This window comes from Trachemys scripta, chromosome 21 (genome assembly GCF_013100865.1).
Source record: "Trachemys scripta elegans isolate TJP31775 chromosome 21, CAS_Tse_1.0, whole genome shotgun sequence".
NCBI lineage: Eukaryota > Metazoa > Chordata > Testudines > Emydidae > Trachemys > Trachemys scripta.
The window spans coordinates 5058555-5077490 of record NC_048318.1 but is presented as its reverse complement, the minus strand read 5'-3'; the positions used below and the strand labels follow the sequence as shown (position 1 = coordinate 5077490).

The following is an 18936-nucleotide window of genomic DNA, read 5'->3' as shown; positions in this document are numbered from 1 at the left end:
CTCCGTCATGCCAGCCACCTCTGGTCAGGGGCCAATGGGACAGACAGGGGCTGAACCCCCTGTCTGTCCCATTGTCGTGTCCCTGCTGAGTTCAAGTTTTCAAAAGGTGGGGGTAGGGGCAGGCACAGCCACCCTGCTTAAAAAGTGTGTGTAATACCAATACTATGTCTAGCGTGAGTCTGTCTTGCTGCCCTCTTCTGGAGTCAACATTAAACTTGTGACTGTCTCCCTCTAGTGGCGATAGGCCTACAAAGATAAAAGCCCTAGTATTATTTAGACCAATTAGAGATTCTCCTTTTAGCTCAAGAGGTAGAGGCCTGTGTGTGGGGAGACCGGGTTCTATTCTCCCCCTTGCCGTCTGTGTAGCTTACCATGGAGTCTGTCTCTTGTGACGTAGAGGAATGGGAGGGCAAGGATTTGGACTCCTGTGAAGTGATGTTGCTGGAGGTGACTGCAGGGGTGTGTCTGCCAGGTATGCTCTAGTATGTACATGCACTTCTGTTCCATGCTGGATGGAATTCCAGGCTCGCAGCTACAGGATCCTCATGGGGTCTTTGCTGACTGCAAAGAGGATTGTGCACTGAGGAGCAAGCTGAATATGAACAGCTGGTCACATCCTCTGTGATTCTGGGCCTGGTTAACAGAGTTGGCCCATCCTCCACCTGGACTGACTTCCTCGCAGATTGTTTTTGTACACAGGAGTGGGACCCTGGGGCTCCTGAGTTCTAATCCCAGTGTCACGTTAATGATGCTGTGCCCTAGTTTTTCCCCATCTATAAAATGTGGATGACCTCTTGGGGATGGTATGAGGAATAATTGGTGAATGGCACTAAAGAGGCAATAAGAAGGCAGTGTGGCCAGGTGGCTAGAGCATGGGACTTGGACTCAGGAGATATGGTGTCTATTCCTGGCTCTCCTGCTGGGTGAGTTCCCCTGTGCCTCAGTTTCCTGATCTGCAAAATGAGGATAATGATACTGACCTCCTATTCTTTGATATCTGCTGATGAAAATTTACATAAGAGCTAGGGAATATTATTAAATTCAACAGCATTTCCTTAAGATGGCTTCAGAGCCAAAGGTCTTGGTTTCCTTTTTTGTGAATGAAAGTATTCTCCAGCTAGGACCGCAGTCTTTCTCCCCCCTAGTTCAGAACCATGTGTTGCAACTAACTCAGAGGGGAAGGTTGTAGTCCCACTAAAGGGGTGAGCCCTCCCATGTACCATCGTGCCTATCCGCTGTTCGCAATCTGATCTTGTCCGGCGGAGCGGTGACTCCAACTTTACTACCAAATTCTTCGCTTTGTGGGGCTCTTGTTTCCCCCTGCTCCATCTGTCTGTCCAAAAGATTCTGAGCTCTGGGGGGCAGGGATCGTCTTTGTTTTTTATTGTCTGTCCAGCATCTAGAACAGTGGGGGATTGATCAATGATTGAGGTTCTTGGGTGATACCATACTAATTGCTGTCCCTAGAACATGACTTCAAGAGGCCAGACTTCCACAGAAATAACCCCGAAAATCAGGTGGACCTTCCAGGTAAAAGTGTCAAACCACTAAGTGATCAGTGGGTGTCTTCCCCACCACCGTGTCTCTGTGGCTTGGAAGCACCTACCTCTTTTTCACAGACTTGTGAAGCTGAGCCCAAGTTAGAAAGAGACAAGAGACAAAGTGTTTGTACAGCACCTAGCTCCATGGGGCTGTTATCCTGACTGCAGGTCTTAACTTGTATTACAGTGTCATGCAATCACCATTTTTAGCTTTTTTTGCCATCCTCAAACGGCATGAGATTCTCCAATTTATTCATAATTTGAAAGTCATTACAAATTTAATCAGTGACTAATTCTTGCTGTACAGATTGTTCAGACTGGGAATACTACAGTCATGTCTGCAATTTGTTCTGTCTCATGTCACTAACCGACACAATGTGAATCTCAGATTGCATGTTCAACCTGAATACTTGCAAAAAGGCAGGATTTTACAGTGGGTTAGACCAGTGGTTCTCAAAGCTGGTCCGCCGCTTGTTCAGGGAAAGCCCCTGCCAGGCCAGTTTGTTTACCTGCCACGTCTGCAGGTTTGGCCGATCGCAGCTGCCACTGGCTGCGGTTCGCCGCTCCAGGCCAATGGGGGCTGCGGGAAGGGCGGCCAGCACATCCCTCGGCCCATGCCACTTCCCGCAGCCCCCATTGGCCTGGAGCGGTGAATCGCGACCAGTGGCAGCCGCGATCGGCCAAACCTGCAGATGTGGCAGGTAAACAAACTGGCCCGGTCCGGGCTTTTCCTGAACAAATGGTGGACCGGCTTTGAGAACCACTGGGTTAGAGCAGTTTTCTAGGACTTGGCAGCCCTGGTTACACAAAGTCTGTGGCAGAGCAGGGAAAATCACTTAGTCATTCTGTGCCTCAGTTTCCTCATCTGTAAAATGGGGATAATAGCACTGCCCTGCCTCCCAAGGGGGTTATGAGAATAGATACATTAAAGACAGGCAGATGTTCACGTACTATGGTAATGTAGGGCCAAATAAGCACTTAAAATAAAATTCAGGCTGGGCAAAAGTGACCCCGGGCAGAAAGCCAATATGAGGTTATTGCATCATTTATGTCCCATGTAAACCTATCACGTGTTATGCAGCACTGAAACCTACACAGGGCCTGTGCTGGCCCTCTGTCCTTTTCACTCACTGTTGGTTACGTAAACTGGCTGGCTGTTCGAGGAAAAGCAATGAAACGACATGATTAATGCAACAAAACAATGCAACCGAACTGCTGAATTTTACAATCAAGTGTATAATTCAAAAATCATTCTTGGCAAATATTCAAGCATTTCAACTAAAAATGTTTGCTCTCTTTTTTTTGCCAGCAGTCGTGGTAGTGAAGCTCAAGCCTTGGTATGTTAGCAGGAGGCAGGCCGTGAATGCGGCTGGACTAAAATTCCCTTTTGTATGCAAGTGAATATTCTCCTTGTTTCTTAATTTGGATATTCACTCAACTCTGGGGGTGACTGGTCTGACCATGACTGTCTGACTGGTTCTCTGCTCTGACAAAATCTGTCCTCGCGACATTTGGATGTACTCGAACGTTGGCAACGCCGTAACCTGGAAAAGTTCTGTGTTTCTCCTCTTCTCTGCGAGAGTGTACTCTCGGGGGAGCAGAGTACCTGTGACCCAGCCCCCCAGTCCTCCAACAGGGTCTGTGAAATATCGCAGCTGCAGGTTTCAGAGTAGCAGCCGTTAGCCTGTTAGTCTGTTCCGCAAGAAGGACAGGAGTACTTGTGACACCTTAGAGACTAACAAATTTATTTGAGCATAAGCTTTACTCAAGGCCTGATCCAAAGCAGTGTTCAAAATCAATGGAAAAACTCCCATTGGCTTCAGTGGGCTTTAGATCAGTCCTTAGTGGGGCAGTATCTGTAAAAGAAATCTGATTTCCCCTGGCAGGATCTCTGTAGGGGATTCTTCTCTTCAAGTCTCTCTACTGTAGTTTAAATTAATCTACCTTTTGGCTTTTTTTTTCTTTTATGCTGTCTTGCCTTTATGGTCTAGAAGAGTTTCTAATTTTACTTGAGAGGAAACCCTTATTTGTATATATCGCTCTGCACTTTCATTTCTGCTCCTCTGCCCTTTGGTTACACATACAAGTCCTCCACTGTCTTCTAATCTCTTTATGAAGAGGAGGCTATTTTGTTTTGATGGTCCTCGTGTTGATAAAAGAAACAGAAGGAAAACCAAAGTGTAAAAATGTCCCTTTGTGATACAAAACTGCAGCTTTGCTAAAAGTTTCAGGCTCGCTTGCACTAACAGAAGAATTTTTGCCTTTGATGCTAGAGAGAGTTTATTTACACTGCGCTCTAAGTCAGATAAGATTATGGAGTGATATGAATAGGGGAAAGCGTGACTTGGAGTTTAACTGGACCATAAACATTGGGGGGAGTGGATGGGAGGAGGGGTTATGTTTAAAAAAAAAAAAAGCAAGAATTTGCAACTGGAATGTTGATCGCTCTTTTTGCGTCACAAAGATGCGAGAGCGTAACTTGCTGCAGCTGGGCGGAGTGTTCTTGTGCAGAGTGTCAGGAAAGGTTTGTTCTTCTCTGGTTGAGAGCCTTAAAGTGAACGGCCCATCCTAAATCCGTGGTGAACTTTCCCAGGTGTAACGCACCTACTGCACCACTTGCTCTATCTGCTCAGGTGAGGGGAAAATCAAGTGTTTGCTGAGGAATGAAGTACAGTAGCAGAGGCCTTTGAGGGCCTAGGACTGAAATTTCAGGGCATGCTCCAGGTCAGCAGTGAGGCCCATAAGATGAGTTAATTCCCTTGGGCTGATGTAATAGAAGGGGCCTTGGCAGAGCTGGGCAGGAGCTCTAGGAGTGGAGTAGCAGGGTGGAGTGTAGCTCAGGATTGAAGACCGGAATAGCAGGATGCAGGTTGAGACTGAGGGATGTGTTTGGGGGTAAGGGGAGGCACAGGATTGGAACTGCAGGTTTGGGGGAAGGTACACTGAAGGAAGTGGACAGTGCGGGGCAGTGGAATGGCACTGCAGGACTGAGATGTATTTACTGTGTCCATACCTCCAAGCCACTTGCCAGCTCATTCTGTGACTAGCCCAGGCTCTCTGTCTCTCTTCTATAAGCATTACATTCCCCAAATGAAAAGGGAAAACGGCTCTAGCAAGCTGTCCCCTGGTGCATGGAAACCCGCAGTGGTGGAGAAGGACCCAAATCCGGGGTCTTGCAGTAAAGGTGGGCAAGTGGGAGTCAGATAAACTAAATCTCTACTCGCATTGTGGCCCCAACCTTTATGGAAAATCAGACAGGTGATTTAACAGTGTAAATGTTTGCAGTGTCAGGGGCCTGAGCCTTCCTGCCTGGGTGGGAGATGAGGGTGCTCTGCTTTTGCATGAGGTTCTCTGCACCTGGCAGGATTAGGCCCCTGGGAATTGACTCCCCTTGCATCCTGAACAGGTGCAGGAGTGGAGGTATCACTTGATGCCAGCCGAGTGCTGTCTTCATGGTATGACTAGCCCAACCACGTGCAGGGTGGACTGGGGATCCCTGTGAGGGGATGGTGGCCTTGCCCAGTTTCTGTCTGAGACTTTGGTTTGGATCAGTCAAATTCTCATTCAGGATTCAGGCAGCCAGGAATGGAACTGTCTCTCTGCAGAAGAAGCTAGCTTCTGCCTTTGTCCTCATCTGGTTCATCATTGTGATGTGGCTCCAGGGACTCTCAATAGGATACAGAGCCCTTCACTTTTCTAGGTCACCGGTATGAAGCTAGGCGTTAGCAACCCTCTGCTGTGCTCTGTGTGAAATGGCAGTGGCCCCTGGCCGAACTGAGAGGCCTCCACACATCCCAGAAATCCCCCCCCCCTCCAGCACTTTATCCAGCTCTGCAGATGATGGGTGTGTGGTTTGGAAGCATGTGACCCCTAGAGGGTTAAGTTGAGGTGGAATCTTGCTCTACCATTGCCCAAGATATACCTGTTCAGTGGAATGAAAGATGCCTTCAGTCTCCCCAGTTGTCAGCCTGGTGCCAGGAGTAGCACAAAACTATTGGAGAGAACCAGATCTGAGGGCAATATTCAGATTTGAGAACTGAAATATTCTTGGCAGCATCTTCTGTAGCTGGGGATATTTCAGTAGGCTCTGCCATTATACACAGGTTTATTTGATTTAGTGGTAAAATAATCCTGTTCTTAATGGGAGTGTCGGCTGAAATTACTTTAGTTCAGGAAGAGGAAATTTTCATGAATCTTTTTGTGCTGCATTCAACAGATCCTAACAGCGAGGTGTGTCCCACTATAGATCATACATTAGCATCACTTCATTAAATTGCCGAGGACAATGAGCCTGGGTCCCCTGTTTGTTCAGCAGTAAATGAGAATAAAACCTAGCCTAGGAGGTGACAGAAATAGCTACTGAGAGCTAGATTCTGCCCCCCTTACTATGCAAATGGTCCCATTGTTTCCAATGAGGCTACTTGCATAAAAGGGACTGTCCACTATGAATGCGGGGGAGGCAGGATAAAGGCTTTGAGCCTCATACATAGGCTTTGAAGGATTAGATTTTTATTGATGAATGTCATTTTTTTCACCACACACACACACACACAACACCAATGAAAAAATATTTCCATTTACAGATGGGCTAAGTAAGAAAAATGCTGCTTTAGAAAATTAGAGTTTGTCTTTTGGATATTTGCTTTGTATATTTTAACAGATGACGTTGATCATTTTGTGTTTTAACAGTTATAAAGCTTTAACTCTTGAAAGACAGTAGACATCGAGATTCAAATGATTCTGACTCTCCCATTGTCTGATTTCCCCCCCCCAAATCTAAATAGATAAAAATAGAAAACAATACTTAAACATCTGCCACCATTAGGAAAATAAAAATGGAATTTTGCCACACCTACTCAAAATGCTCTGATGGTTGGCTTGAAATGTTCTGCTGAGTCTCTGAATGTTTCTCGGACCTGCCACACTGGCCTGGAAATCTCTCTCCCTGCTCTCTAGTCAGACTTGTTGTAACTCCCGCTGTGTCTGTCAATCTGCCCTTTTGTGCTCAGATGGGAACTCCAACTGTTTGGTGCAGGTTCATCTTGTGCTAAAGGGTGAGCTGCTTCATCCAAACCAGCCTCTTCATTTCCCCCCTCCCTCCACCTGCCCTCCCCAAATCACTCAGCTGTTCTGGTACATCAGGTACAGAGGAAGCCAATGAAATTAATGGGGTGAGGATGTGACGCTTCAGAAGGGTGCCCTTGCCCAGCTGCCTGGAGCCAGTCCTCATCTCCCTAACAGCCTCCTGACTGTTGCACTGGGTTCCAGGTCTTGTCTTGTGCAACCCTTGAGGCAATCAGAAACCCTCTTTTCCTGATCGATCGGACTTCGGGGGGCTGCAACAACGCAGTGTGTGACCCCACATGGTGTGTGTGACCACTGCATGCTACCAAGCCGTCCGTTGTTATCTTCTTCCCAACCTCTGCTCCTGGGCTGAATCCTCCACAGACCGGAGCTCGTGCTTGGCGCAGCAAGGGTGGGACAAGCTGTCTCTGTGCCACCTTCCCGACCCCTGTTTATAGGGCTGCCGGAGTGTGAAATTGTCCCTGGCTGCTCTAAGTTAGCTGGCTGTGGCAGACCCATAGAAACTGCTCCACCAGCTGAGCTCTGGCCAGAGCCAGGCCAGTGCAATGGTACTTCTGTGGCATCTACTTGTTAGAATCCAAGGAGCTAGATCTGAAGTGATGGGTACTAACCCAAGTTCAAACTCTTCTTGCCTTGTAGAACTCAATGCTGAATGCAAGTGGGGGCCTAGTCTTAATGGCTGGCAAAATGTCATGTATTGTCCCTCCCAGGACCAAGGAGGAACCCCCAATTTCTTTCTCTCTCTCTCCCACAGTCACACACTTCACTGTGATCTTCACTCAGAATCAGGCAAAGGCAGGGCCTATGGCTCAGGAATGAGAAATAAATTCACCAGGGCTGCTCTCAGCTGGGTGACTGGTGACTGTGAGGACTCCCCCACAAAGATCCTGCCTCTGTGGCTCCAGATTTGCTGTGAAACCTGCCCTGTCATGCCCCCCTCTTCCCCCCTCCCCACCCCCCCATCTCTAGTGGAGTTCCCCAGAGGAAGGCTCTCTTTGTGTGCATTTTCTGGGCTGTTTTCCAGGCCCTCTCTCAGAGGAAGGGGGATGTGGGGGGGGGGGGAGAGGAGGGGAGTGAAGGCCAGCATGGCTCAGCCCCCAACGGCTTCTCCAGCTGCAGCACATTTTCGAAGTGACGCTTAAAAAAAAAATGCTCTGCATTTTTCCATGTTCTTTTATCCTATTTTTAACAGCAGCCTCCTTCCCTTTCTCAGCCTCCTCTGACACTTGCCCCCCAACCTCCAAATGCCGCTGCCTCCCCCGCACTCTCTCTGCAGAGATGAATGGGCTTCTTTTCACAGGGAAAGCACATCTGCGTGTGCCTGGGAGCCCCGACAGCAGTTCTCAGGCACCCTCAGGCAGGGCTTCCACTGGACCATCCCTTCCGCCACCCCTCCAGCAGAGGGGGTGGGGTGGAATGGGGCAGAGAGAAACATAGGGGGCATCCAAGGAAGACCGGTTGGACTAAGGGCAGGGGAGATGGGAACTGAGGATATTTGTTCGCTACTAGACTAAATGAAGGGAGTGTATTTGCATGAAATTCCCTGCACAACTGTCCCATCTCTCACTGTCTTTCTCTCCTGCCTCCTTTCTTCTCCCCCCCCACCCCCATACCCTCTCTTTATTCACTGCCACCCTGTCTGCAGCAGCCCAGCCCAGGGCCCTTAACGGGAGCTGGGGATGGATGGATGAATGAATGAATGAATGAATGAATGAATGAATGGGCCCTTTCTGCCTCGGTCTCTCATCATCCTCCAGCCTGAGTCAATGCAGCCCCTCACGACAGCTACAGCCTGGGAGTCTGCTTCTGTTTATAACCTGACTGGAGTTGGTTTCATTGGACCCCTTCACCCCCATGATGCTGCATTGGCTGGGAACTTAATTGCATCACACTGCCTGCTCCAAATGGAGGCTCTGGAGTTAGTGGAGAACAAACACAGTTCTCTCCATTAAGGGGCACTTATTCTGTCCCAACAGCGAAGAGAGAGGGCGCCTCTGTTCCTTTCAGCTGAATCATAAAACCATGGACCATTTGTGGTCGCTAAATCTCCCATGGCACTGTGAGCGAAGGCCGGGCTCTCAGCCCTGGTGCTGTGGCTCAAATCCAGCTAAGTAATTGCACTCCACCTCTCAATCCCCTCTGCAGCATTAGGGGGACAGGGAATCATGCTCCACTTCATGTGCTGAGTCGTTGTGCAGTGTTATGTTCCACCCCAGAGGTGGGTGAAGTAATTGATCTCCCCTACTTAGGGCCAGATCCTGCAAGGGGTGAGCTTTCTATGAGCTATATTGAGACGCCCCCACCTACCGTTTGTATCAGTGGGAGTTCTGGGCATTCTGGACCCTATATGAATCGCTCCGGACCCTGAGACTATAATTTTTGCAAGTCCATGTGGAAAGCACTTTCTGAATCTCTCTGAAGGCAAGACAGTGGGGGAAACTGCGTGGCTCCACCTCCATGTATCCCCTCTATAAGATGGTGCCGATGTGCACACTGAAGGTTTATTTTCATTTAAGCAGCGGGATGATAAAAATCCAGGGTTTTGCTTTGCTATTTGTTTCTTGTCTGAGTCTGGAAAATCCTGTCTCTTGCCTGATGAGATTCAAGAGCCCTTTGTACTAGGTCACCACCAGGGATTGAGCCTGGGACATCCAGCATAAAGGCTTTAATCGTTGGAGCTGAAGGAGCAACTCCTTCATGCAGTAGCAGTAGTAGACTCATTTCCTCTGTGGCCCAGCCATTGAAGTGCATTGAACAGTGGAATTAAAGAGTTAGACCAGTGATTGGAAAAAACCTGTCCTGGTCTAGATGGCCACCAGAGGAACGGGCAAGTGGGATCTCTTTCCATGTCCAGAGCTTCCAGTCTGTGAGGCATGTTGTGCACTCTAAAAGCTAGTGACAGAGATGCCCCGGGATGCTGCTGGGAGACTTGCAGAGAGAAGCACGAAGACCTTGGCAAAAAGGTGACCAGCAGCTCTAGCCACGGTCTTAAATAGCCTGTAAAGAGGCTGCAGGGAAATTAGCTGAACTGAGGGTCGTGTAGGAAAGAAGGAGTAAAGATCTTCATTGGGTCAGATAAGCAACAAGCTGGGAGATGCTGCCACAAAGCTCTTGAGGGTTACCATGGAAGACGCATTCTGTCTCGGGATGCGGTCAGTCTCCGAAGGTTCAGAGCTTGCATTTGCTTCAGATAGGCCTCATCTGAGCCATTCCTGCCTCTCTGGCCTGCAGAATGAGGCAGGGGCCTGGTGGGTCATGGGAAGGAGAGAATTATTGGCAAGGTCTTTGAATCTGAGTGCTTCACTTTGAGCTTAGGGTGAAGGAGTGGGGTGGAGGGGGTGGGCCAAGGGCTAGCCTACCCTTAAGCCCAGCTTTGAACAGGGCTTGAAGTAGACTCTGTTGTCTAGTCCTGTCATAGTGCCATCCGAACAGGGCCGGCAAGAGCTTTCCAGCAAATCTCCCTCTTTAATTTATCTTTGAATGGAAATGGTTGGCTGGATGATATGCAGGGGAGGAGTGTGTGTGGGGGGGAGGCTGGAACCCTGGAAAAACAGCCTGTTTCCTTCAGCTCCTGGCAGAATGGAGTGCCCCCTCCCATCCTTCCAGATGTTCACTGTGTTTATAGCTGCTGAAGCAGGAGACTGAACTCCCTCATTAATACGTTTTTCTTGCTCGCTCTTTTACATTGAGGCCAGAAGTCTCTGCTCAGAGGCTGCAGCTGGATAAGAGCTGGGGGTGGGGAAGAGAGAGGGGAGGTGTGTGCAAACCTCCCATCCCATTCAACTTCCCCCCGCCCCCAAATCCTCCCAAAATACACATGCCCTGAAAAAGAAAAACACTAGCAGATTTTTTATTTCAGAAAGTAAACACTCCGATCATGGGGGTCTGGAGGTTATGGGAAAAGAGGAAACCATCGGCCTAATCAGGCAGGGACACACTTCCCCTGCTGAAATAAACCAGAAATCATTGCATTACAGGGCTCCTTCGTGGTTAACCCCAGTGCTGCCACCACAGCTGAGTGATGGTGAGCCGGGGAAAACTCTGAGTTTGCTCAAACATTCCCTCTTTTCTCTCCCCCCCCCCTGATTTCTAGCCAGAACGGGATACAGCGAGCAAAGGGGGAGGAGGGGGGGTGAAAGAGGCAGGAGGCTGCGTTCGATATTAACCCTTGAAAAGGCGGGCCTTTTACAAAAATCCAACAGAGAAGTTATCATGTCCTACTAAATTCTACAAGGTTTATGGCCACCTTCTGGAATTTCACAGCAAATTTGATCTCTATTTTAGAATTCTATAGAGTGGTTCCAAAAGCCTATAGAGAGGAGATCATTCTCTGTTAGAATCAATCAGATTGCAGGGTCCTATTCAACTTCCATAGAACCCTCTTAGTTTTAAATTCTGGAAGATTTTTGCATAAGAGAAATGAGTCATTAGATTATGAATACTTAGACTGTAAATGCGTTGAGACGGGGACCGTATGTTGGTTGTGTGTTTGCACAGCGTCCAGGACAGTGGGGGTCTGGGCCGCAACGAGGTGCTACTGCTATACTAATAACAATGAGTAGGGTACGTATGACTGATTCACACACCCTTTGGACCAAATTTTCCAGTAGGTCTCGAGCGATTGCCTCTAACTCTGCAGTTGGACCTTTCCCGTGTCGTTTGTGGTCCTGGAGCTAGCTCCTATCAATGGACAGGTGTTAGTGGTGCTCTGCATAAAAGGGACGGTACAGATAAATTTCTAAAAGAAACAGCGTTTCAAACTCAATTAATCATTGTAAATTAATAAATAACATTAGGCAATTGTATATTACCTGCAAACTCTAGCGAGGTACTCACCTGACACCCATTACCCGAGGATCTGAGCCGCTCTCTGGCATAATCGGTTTATCCCCTCTACATCCCTGGAGCTAGGGAAGTATTAGCCTCATTTAACAGATGGGAAACTGAGTCAGAGAGTTTATAGCTGGGATTTTCTAAAAAGCCCAAGGAAGTTAGGCAGCCCACTCCGCAGAGTTTGGGACCTCACTCCCTTAGCTTGCTGGACAACAAAACGGCAGATGAAACTCAGGCATCATAAATGCAAAGTGATGCATGCTGGAAAACATCATCCCAACTATATGTACCAAATGATGGGGTCTCAATTAGCTGTTGCCACTCAAGAAAGTGAACTTGGAGTCATCATGGATAGTTCTCTGAAAACATCCACTCAATGTGCAGCGGCAGTAAAAAAAAAAAACTAGCAGAATGTTAGGAACCATTAGAAAAGGGACAGATAAGACAGAAATAATATCATGTCACTATATAAATTCATGGAATGCCCACACCTTGAATACTGCGTGCAGATCTGGTCACCCCGTCTCAAAAAAGATATTCAGCTTGGAAGAGGTACAGAGAGGGGCAACAAAAGGGATTAGGGGAATGGAACAACTTCCACAGAGAGGAGAGATCAAAAAGACCAGGGCAGCTCAGCTTAGAAAAGAGATGGCTACGGGGGGACATGATAAAGATCTGTAACATCATGAATGGTGTGGAGAAGGTGCATAAGGAAGTAATATTTATCTCTTCATATAACACAAGCACCAGGGATCATCCAATTAAATTAATAGGTGGCAGGTTTAAAACAAACATAAGGAAGTATTTCTTCACACAACGCACAGTCAGCCTGTGGAACTCATTGCCAGGGGATGTTGTGAGGGCCAACATATAACTGGGTTCAGAAAATAATCTGATAGACCTATCCTTCAGGAATTTATCTTTGGCTATTAGCCAAGATAGTCAGGAACATAGTCCCATGCTGTGGGTGTCCCTAAGCCTCTGACTGCCAGATGCTGGGACTGGATGATGGGATGGATCACTTGATAATTGCCCTGTTCTGTTCATTCACTCTGAAGCACCTGGCATTGGCCACTGTCGGTAGACAGGATACTGGGCTAGCTGGAGCATTGGTCTGACCCAGTATGTCTGCTCTTATGTTCTTATGCTTTGGAAATCCCAGCCTATGTGTCACAGAGCACACGGAGTCTGAAGTAGAGCTGGGAACAGAGTACAGGTCTCTTAAGACTTAGCCCTGTGCTTTGCAACATGACTCTCTGTCCTCTCCATCCTTAATATTTTATGAGGACCAGTGCAGGAGCAAAACCCAATACCTTATTTTAAATCTAGGAGACATGATCTTTTCAAGGATAATCCTGGGAAACCTTCTTTTACTCAAAACAGTCTCAGAGATCATGTCTGACTATCCAGCCAGATCACTATAACAAAGTGCGACTGCTACTGATCTTGGCCAGATTTACATCAGTGTTCCAGTGGTGAAAGGTTCCACCTATGGTCCCCTAAACCATTCATCCATCCCCTTTCAATGCCACCACTATATTGCAGCACACCCCAAGAGAGCTGTGTGGATGGAGAACGGCAGTTCTCCAGGCTTCCCCCTTGCTATCTCAAGAATGCCCCCAAATAAGTATGCATTACCACAGCTTAGGGGGGGATTGAGGACTTGAATGCAAACTAAATTCCATGTGGATACTAGTGTTGGGCAGATTTCGAAAGGTTTGGAGTTGGTGTCCAGCTCAGATAAGCACCCGAGTTTAGATGCCTCTCTGCGTCTTATCTGAGCTATTTGAATGCCTTGAGTCTGCAAAACTGGGCTGGAAATGTCATGGGAGCAGGCGTTCTTGTGCTGTTTTGGGTTTGTATAATTATTTGTAGGGCCTAGCGATCCCAGTCCAGATTGGACCTTCATTGTGCTAGGCACTGTGCAATTATAGTAAGAGACAGCCCCAGCCCCCAAAGAGCTTGCACTGTAAGGGTGGGGAAACTTGGACAGCAGGTCAGTGGGAGGGTGGGGGGAGTAGAACCCAGGTCTCCTGACTCCTTATGTAATGTCCTATCCACTGCCAAGCTGATTCTTCCGATTTCTGGCCTTGTTTGGATCCCAGCATTGCAGAGGTATGTGAATGGCAGTAATAATGGCATGAAGGTACGCAAATGACTTTGAACTTCTATATCTTAGATGTGGATTTTGGCTCCTTTTTTGGTGGCAAAAAGACCCTGCACAGATCTTCCCAAAGTTTAGGGTAAGTCCTATGTGTGGTTTTAGTTCAGTCTCATCTTTGGATCTTGTGCTCTCCAAATTGGGTTTCTCGCCTTCTATAGATAGCCCAGATAGGAACATTGGGTTTTTACTGTGCTTTCTGCCTGCTCACTAAACCTTGTCCCTCTTCAACCCTGCCGCTTGAATAGGGCTCATAATTCAATTGGAAAGAACATTCTGCAGCTCCTTGTTGGCCAAAGTAGCTGACAGATACATTCAGCTGAGGTCTCTGCTCTCATGGCTGTTTTCTCTCTTGCTTCTATGATCCTGTCAAGAAGGAAAGATTCTCTTATGGTGAAAACACTGGACCGAGAGACCTAGATTTGATTCTTCCCTTTGCCACTTACTTCCTGAAGGAGCTTGACTAAGTCACTTAGCCTATCTGTGCCTCAGTTTTCCTTACTGAAGATGTGTGTGTGGGATTAATACCTTGCAAGTGTGTTGGGAGGCTTAATTTAATTAACATTAGTAAAGTGCTTTCAGACCTTGTGAAGGAAGGTGCTATACAAATGCTGAGTATTCAATCATTTGCTCCCTCCCCTTTCCACAAAATGTTGGATAGACAAACCTCCCCTCCCACGAAGCAGAAAATCCCCTTTGCATGGTAGATGTCTTAAGCAATACGAAGGCACTAGAAAGTCTTGATCGGCTATCCCCGTGAAGCTATGCACAGTCTGCAGAACACGTGCCAAAGTTTACACCGAATCTCCTCTTGAATAGCAAGCCTAATTGCGGGAAAGCTGCTTTTCAGCACACAGGATGGGCCCTTCTTTGTGGGTTTTTAGTAGTATCAAAAGGCTTTGTAAAGTTGCAGCATGTTGACTGTTGAATATTTCACAATGGATTAAATACTGTTCCTCTCCTTGCAGCTGTTTTGCGGGGAGGCAGGCTGCATCTCTCCAGCAGTTGGGTGGGCTAACGAGATTGTGTGTGTGAAGGGTTTGGGCAGAGAGTTTGCATAGAAAGCGAAGGGGACGGTGTGGCAATTGCTCTTAGCCATGGGAGAGCGGCAGAATGGGTTGTGTTTATGCTGGGGTGGCTCTTATTAGACGTGGGAAAGGTTTGGGATTGCAGGTGGAGTTTGCTTTATAAGCCCTCTCTGCTGTGTTATAATTACGGCGCTAGATTCTCAGCTTAGTGTGAATTGGTGCAGCTCCATTAATGTCAATGCCATTTAGACCAGCTGAGACATTTCACTTCTTAAAAGGACAATTCCATATTTCCAATGTTCATGGTTTAATCCTGTGCCTGTTAGCAAACGGTCATGAACAAATCAGTGGTTTTAGTCTAAAGCTTGATAGATCAACATCTGCCTTCATGGATAGGTCTACACAGGGATAAAAAACCCGTGGCTGGCCTGGGACAGTTGATTTGGGCTCTGGGCCTGAAAAATTGCTGTGTAGACATTCGGGCGCGGGCTGGAGCCTGACCTCTGGGACCCAGGGAAGTTCCTAGAGCTCAGACTCCAGATTGAGCCCAAACATCTACACAGTGATTTTTTGCCCTGCAGCCGACGCCCTGCAAGCATGAGGCCATACCACAGGGCTTTTATCACCATGTAGACATACCCCATATAAAAACCCACCCAACCATCACTATTAGCAGAGGCTTCCTTTTAGCTCAAAAATAGATGTATATTACATTGACCCTCCCTTGGGCTTAAAATGTTTTGTGCACTTGAACCCACAAAATAGTTGTGAGGTTTGTGAAATCTGAATTTCATCCCTACCCTTCATCATGAGTCCATGTGACATTAGCTTCTTGGCTATTGGAATCATAAATGCCGGCCAAATTCGGCTCTTGGAAGCATGGGCAACTCCCACTGACTTCAGTGCAAATTGTACATGAGGACAGAAGCTATCCTTTAAAATATAAGGGCCAAATTCTGGCCCCACTTAAGTCACTTGCAAATCTCCCATTGACTTCAAGGTCCTGCATCTGATTCTAGTGCAGCATGAAAGTATTAACGGCCCAAATGTGCTCAGTGGGAACTTTGCCATTGACTGCAACTGCAACAGGATAAAGAACAAGAGTTCAATAAAGATCTTCATGGAACTATACATGCAGACACAACAGACAGTGAATAACCAACAATATATCATCCTAGAAAACATCTCAAGTGATGACAATGGATGGTTATTAGAGTATTTGCATGGAAAAGGAAGACTGGGCAAAATACGTCTCTCAACTAGCGATGGGCAAGCTGGTTTTGGTAAATAAGAACTATCCCAAACCTTCCCCCCCGAGATCATATATAACTATTTTTCACCAATCAAAAATGTTGAGATAACTCCTTCCCTTCCTTCTTATTCTTCATTGTCATGGTGGTCTCTGCAGCACCACAATTCAAACAGGATCGAAGGCATTCATGGTGGTGGGCAAGGTGTAAGGATCGAAGTAGAAGAGAATAGAAAAAAAGTGAGGATATGCCTTGAGGGAGGCTGTTCAGATGGGATTTCTGGCCAGTGCCAGAAATCTTATGAAAGGATCTCACGTTGTGAGATTTCAACCCGGTTTTCCAGGCCCATGAGGTCAGGATAATTGTAGATGCTAGAGATGGAAAAGGTCAACCCATGCCAGTTGCAATGCAGTGTGATGTTATTAACGTGAATGACAACACAGGAAGTAGGGCAAAGGAGAGTCTGGCCCCAAATGTTTAATGCTTTATGCTAACTAGATGCAAAGTAAGAAGGAAAAATTTGAATATGTCAGGAGAAATTTTGGATTAGCCTCTCAGAGAATTGGTGAAAGTCTCACCACTTGGGACTTTTAACTCAGACTGGATGAGGCAAATTTTTCCTTCTTCTTCATTTGCCCTGTACCATGTGTTGTCATTTTATATTAGTAATAACACCTAGCTCTACTCCAGTGCTTTCAGCTCTGATTAGCGTTTTCCAAAGGAGGTCGGTATCATTAGCCATGTTCTACAGAAGGGAAAGTGAGGCACGGGGCAGTGACTTGTCCAAGGTTATGCATCAGGTCAGTGGGTGAGCCAGCGAGTGAAAAGGACTACTAAATCCGAATGGTTACAGTTTGCACCCTCTCTGCACTGGTTTAAATGACTAAACAAGGTGCAATGCAACAGGGAATACAACCCCCAGGCTCTTATCACAGTGAGGGCCGAGGCTGCCAATATCCGTAAGGCTGCTCAAAAATTATCTGTCAAAACTGTTTTTTGATGGAAAACTTGGGGCTTCGACTCCAACAAATTTTTTCACAGAGTGTCTGCTTTCTATGGAAAATTCCAGGGTTTTGTCAATAAACTGACTGCCCAAAACCAAACATGTTTCGGCCGAAAACCAAATGTTTTGGTTTTTGATATTGCCATCAAAAGTAGGAGTTTTCCAAGGAAAATGCCAACAAAACCAAAAAAGAATGAATTTTTTCTCTGTTTTTTTTGCGGAAACAAAACCCTGTCTTCCCACCAGCTCTAAAATTCCAGGAAGGGATCTGAATTGCTCCACGGTACAGGACTTATCTGAATCCAGGGTTCTGAATTAGTGATTATCTAGACCAAGCCTGCACGGGGAAACTCTGCACCAGATTAAAGAGAGTGACCCACGCATGGAAAGAATTGACCTCCTATCTCAGATCAGCCAGCATTTGAAAGGATCTTTCTTTCATCCATGCAATTTGTGTCTCTCCACACCAGTATTTGTGGATCACATTCATTCCATATTTTCTAGCCTGGGAAACCTATTCCAGTGGTTCTCAACCTTTCCAGATGACTGTACCTCTTTCAGGAGTCTGGTTTGTCTTGCGTACCCCCAAGTTTCACCTCACTTATAAACTACTTGATTTAGTTGGGGATTGGTCCTGCTCTGAGCAGGGGGTTGGACTAGATGACCTCCTGAGGTCCCTTCCAACCCTGATACTCTATCATTCTATGATACTTGCTTACAAAATCAGACATAAAAATACAAAAGTGTCCCAGCACCCTACTACTGAAAAATTGCTGACTTTCGCATTTTTACCATATACTTATAAAATAAATCAATTGGAATATAAATATTGTACTTACATTTCAGTGTAGAGTATATAGAGCAGTATAAACAAGTCTGTATGGAATTTCAGTTTGTGCTGGCTTCGCTAGTGCTTTTTATGTAGCCTGTTGTAAAACTAGGCAATCATCTAAATGTACTCCCTAGAGGACACCCACCCCTGGTTGAGAACCGCTGACTTACCCTTTCATTTGGGCTAAAACGTCCAGGTGAGAATGAATTGGCACAATGCCTTGAAAATGTCATTTCACTTCATTTCAAGTCAGCTCATCTCCCTCCAAATTTTGTAGCTGCTGAGAATAGAAGGTACCTTCTGAAATCCTCGTCTACCCTCTCATAGTTCATTAGCCACCAGTTTATGGTGACATCAGACAATTCCAGCTGTGCTTTCCGCTCCACACCCACCTGAAACAAGATGGTTTTATCAAGGCTTTCCCACATTTGCCAAGTGGAATTCAGCATCCCACTCCCCATCTCTGCCACTCCTCACTTCATTAGCTTTCTAGATGTTTATAAATGGAAGAGATAATATTTTTAGTTTCCAGTTTGAGTTTCCAGGGCAGCCACTTTCTAAAGCACTTAGGAAGTTTAGAGAAGAGGAGGTTATATAAACGGCTTTTCCTCCTGGGCTCTTATTAATCAAGTGGCTAGGGGAGCTGTTCCCATAGCTCTCAAGAGAAAGGACACTGGCTGGGTGAGAGGGGGCCCTGGTTAATGTGTTGCACCTTTCTGCTCTCTCCGTCTTGATCCATTTCTTGAGATGAATTAGGGAGGAACTCAAGCTGCAAAGTTCAGACCTGGATCTGTGCTTTTCAACCCACCACAATTCAGAGGTTCTTAGATCAGAGAAGCTCTGTCTACTGGTTACCATAGAGGACCGGGTATCCGAAGAAGTAGGTGCTACTCTCTACCTCTGCTATTGGCTTTGGGCAAGTTACTTAACCACCTGCAATGAAAAATTTGGACGAGTGAAAACCTCCCAGTAATTTGACCTAAAACGTTTGCATTTGGCAGAGGGTACAGTAAGTATGATTTGAAGAGCAATGTGCATTGTGACAAGTTATTCTTTGTGCTTTTACTACAAAATCCCACATATATATGTGCAAGCACATGCAGACTCATTATTTTTTTTTCTGGCAAGCTGCAAAGCATCTCTAAACCTCCTCAGCACTTTCCCACCCATGCTCCAGCAGCAACGGCTGTCAAGAATGGGCCA

General features: G+C 46.6%; 1 protein-coding gene across 4 annotated transcripts in view; it reads left to right on the top strand.

Annotated features, from left to right (window-relative positions):
• Positions 1–18936, top strand: part of ETS1 (ETS proto-oncogene 1, transcription factor) — a 122822-nt gene that overhangs the window by 18408 nt on the left and 85478 nt on the right. The gene's annotated exons all lie outside the window — the stretch shown is intronic.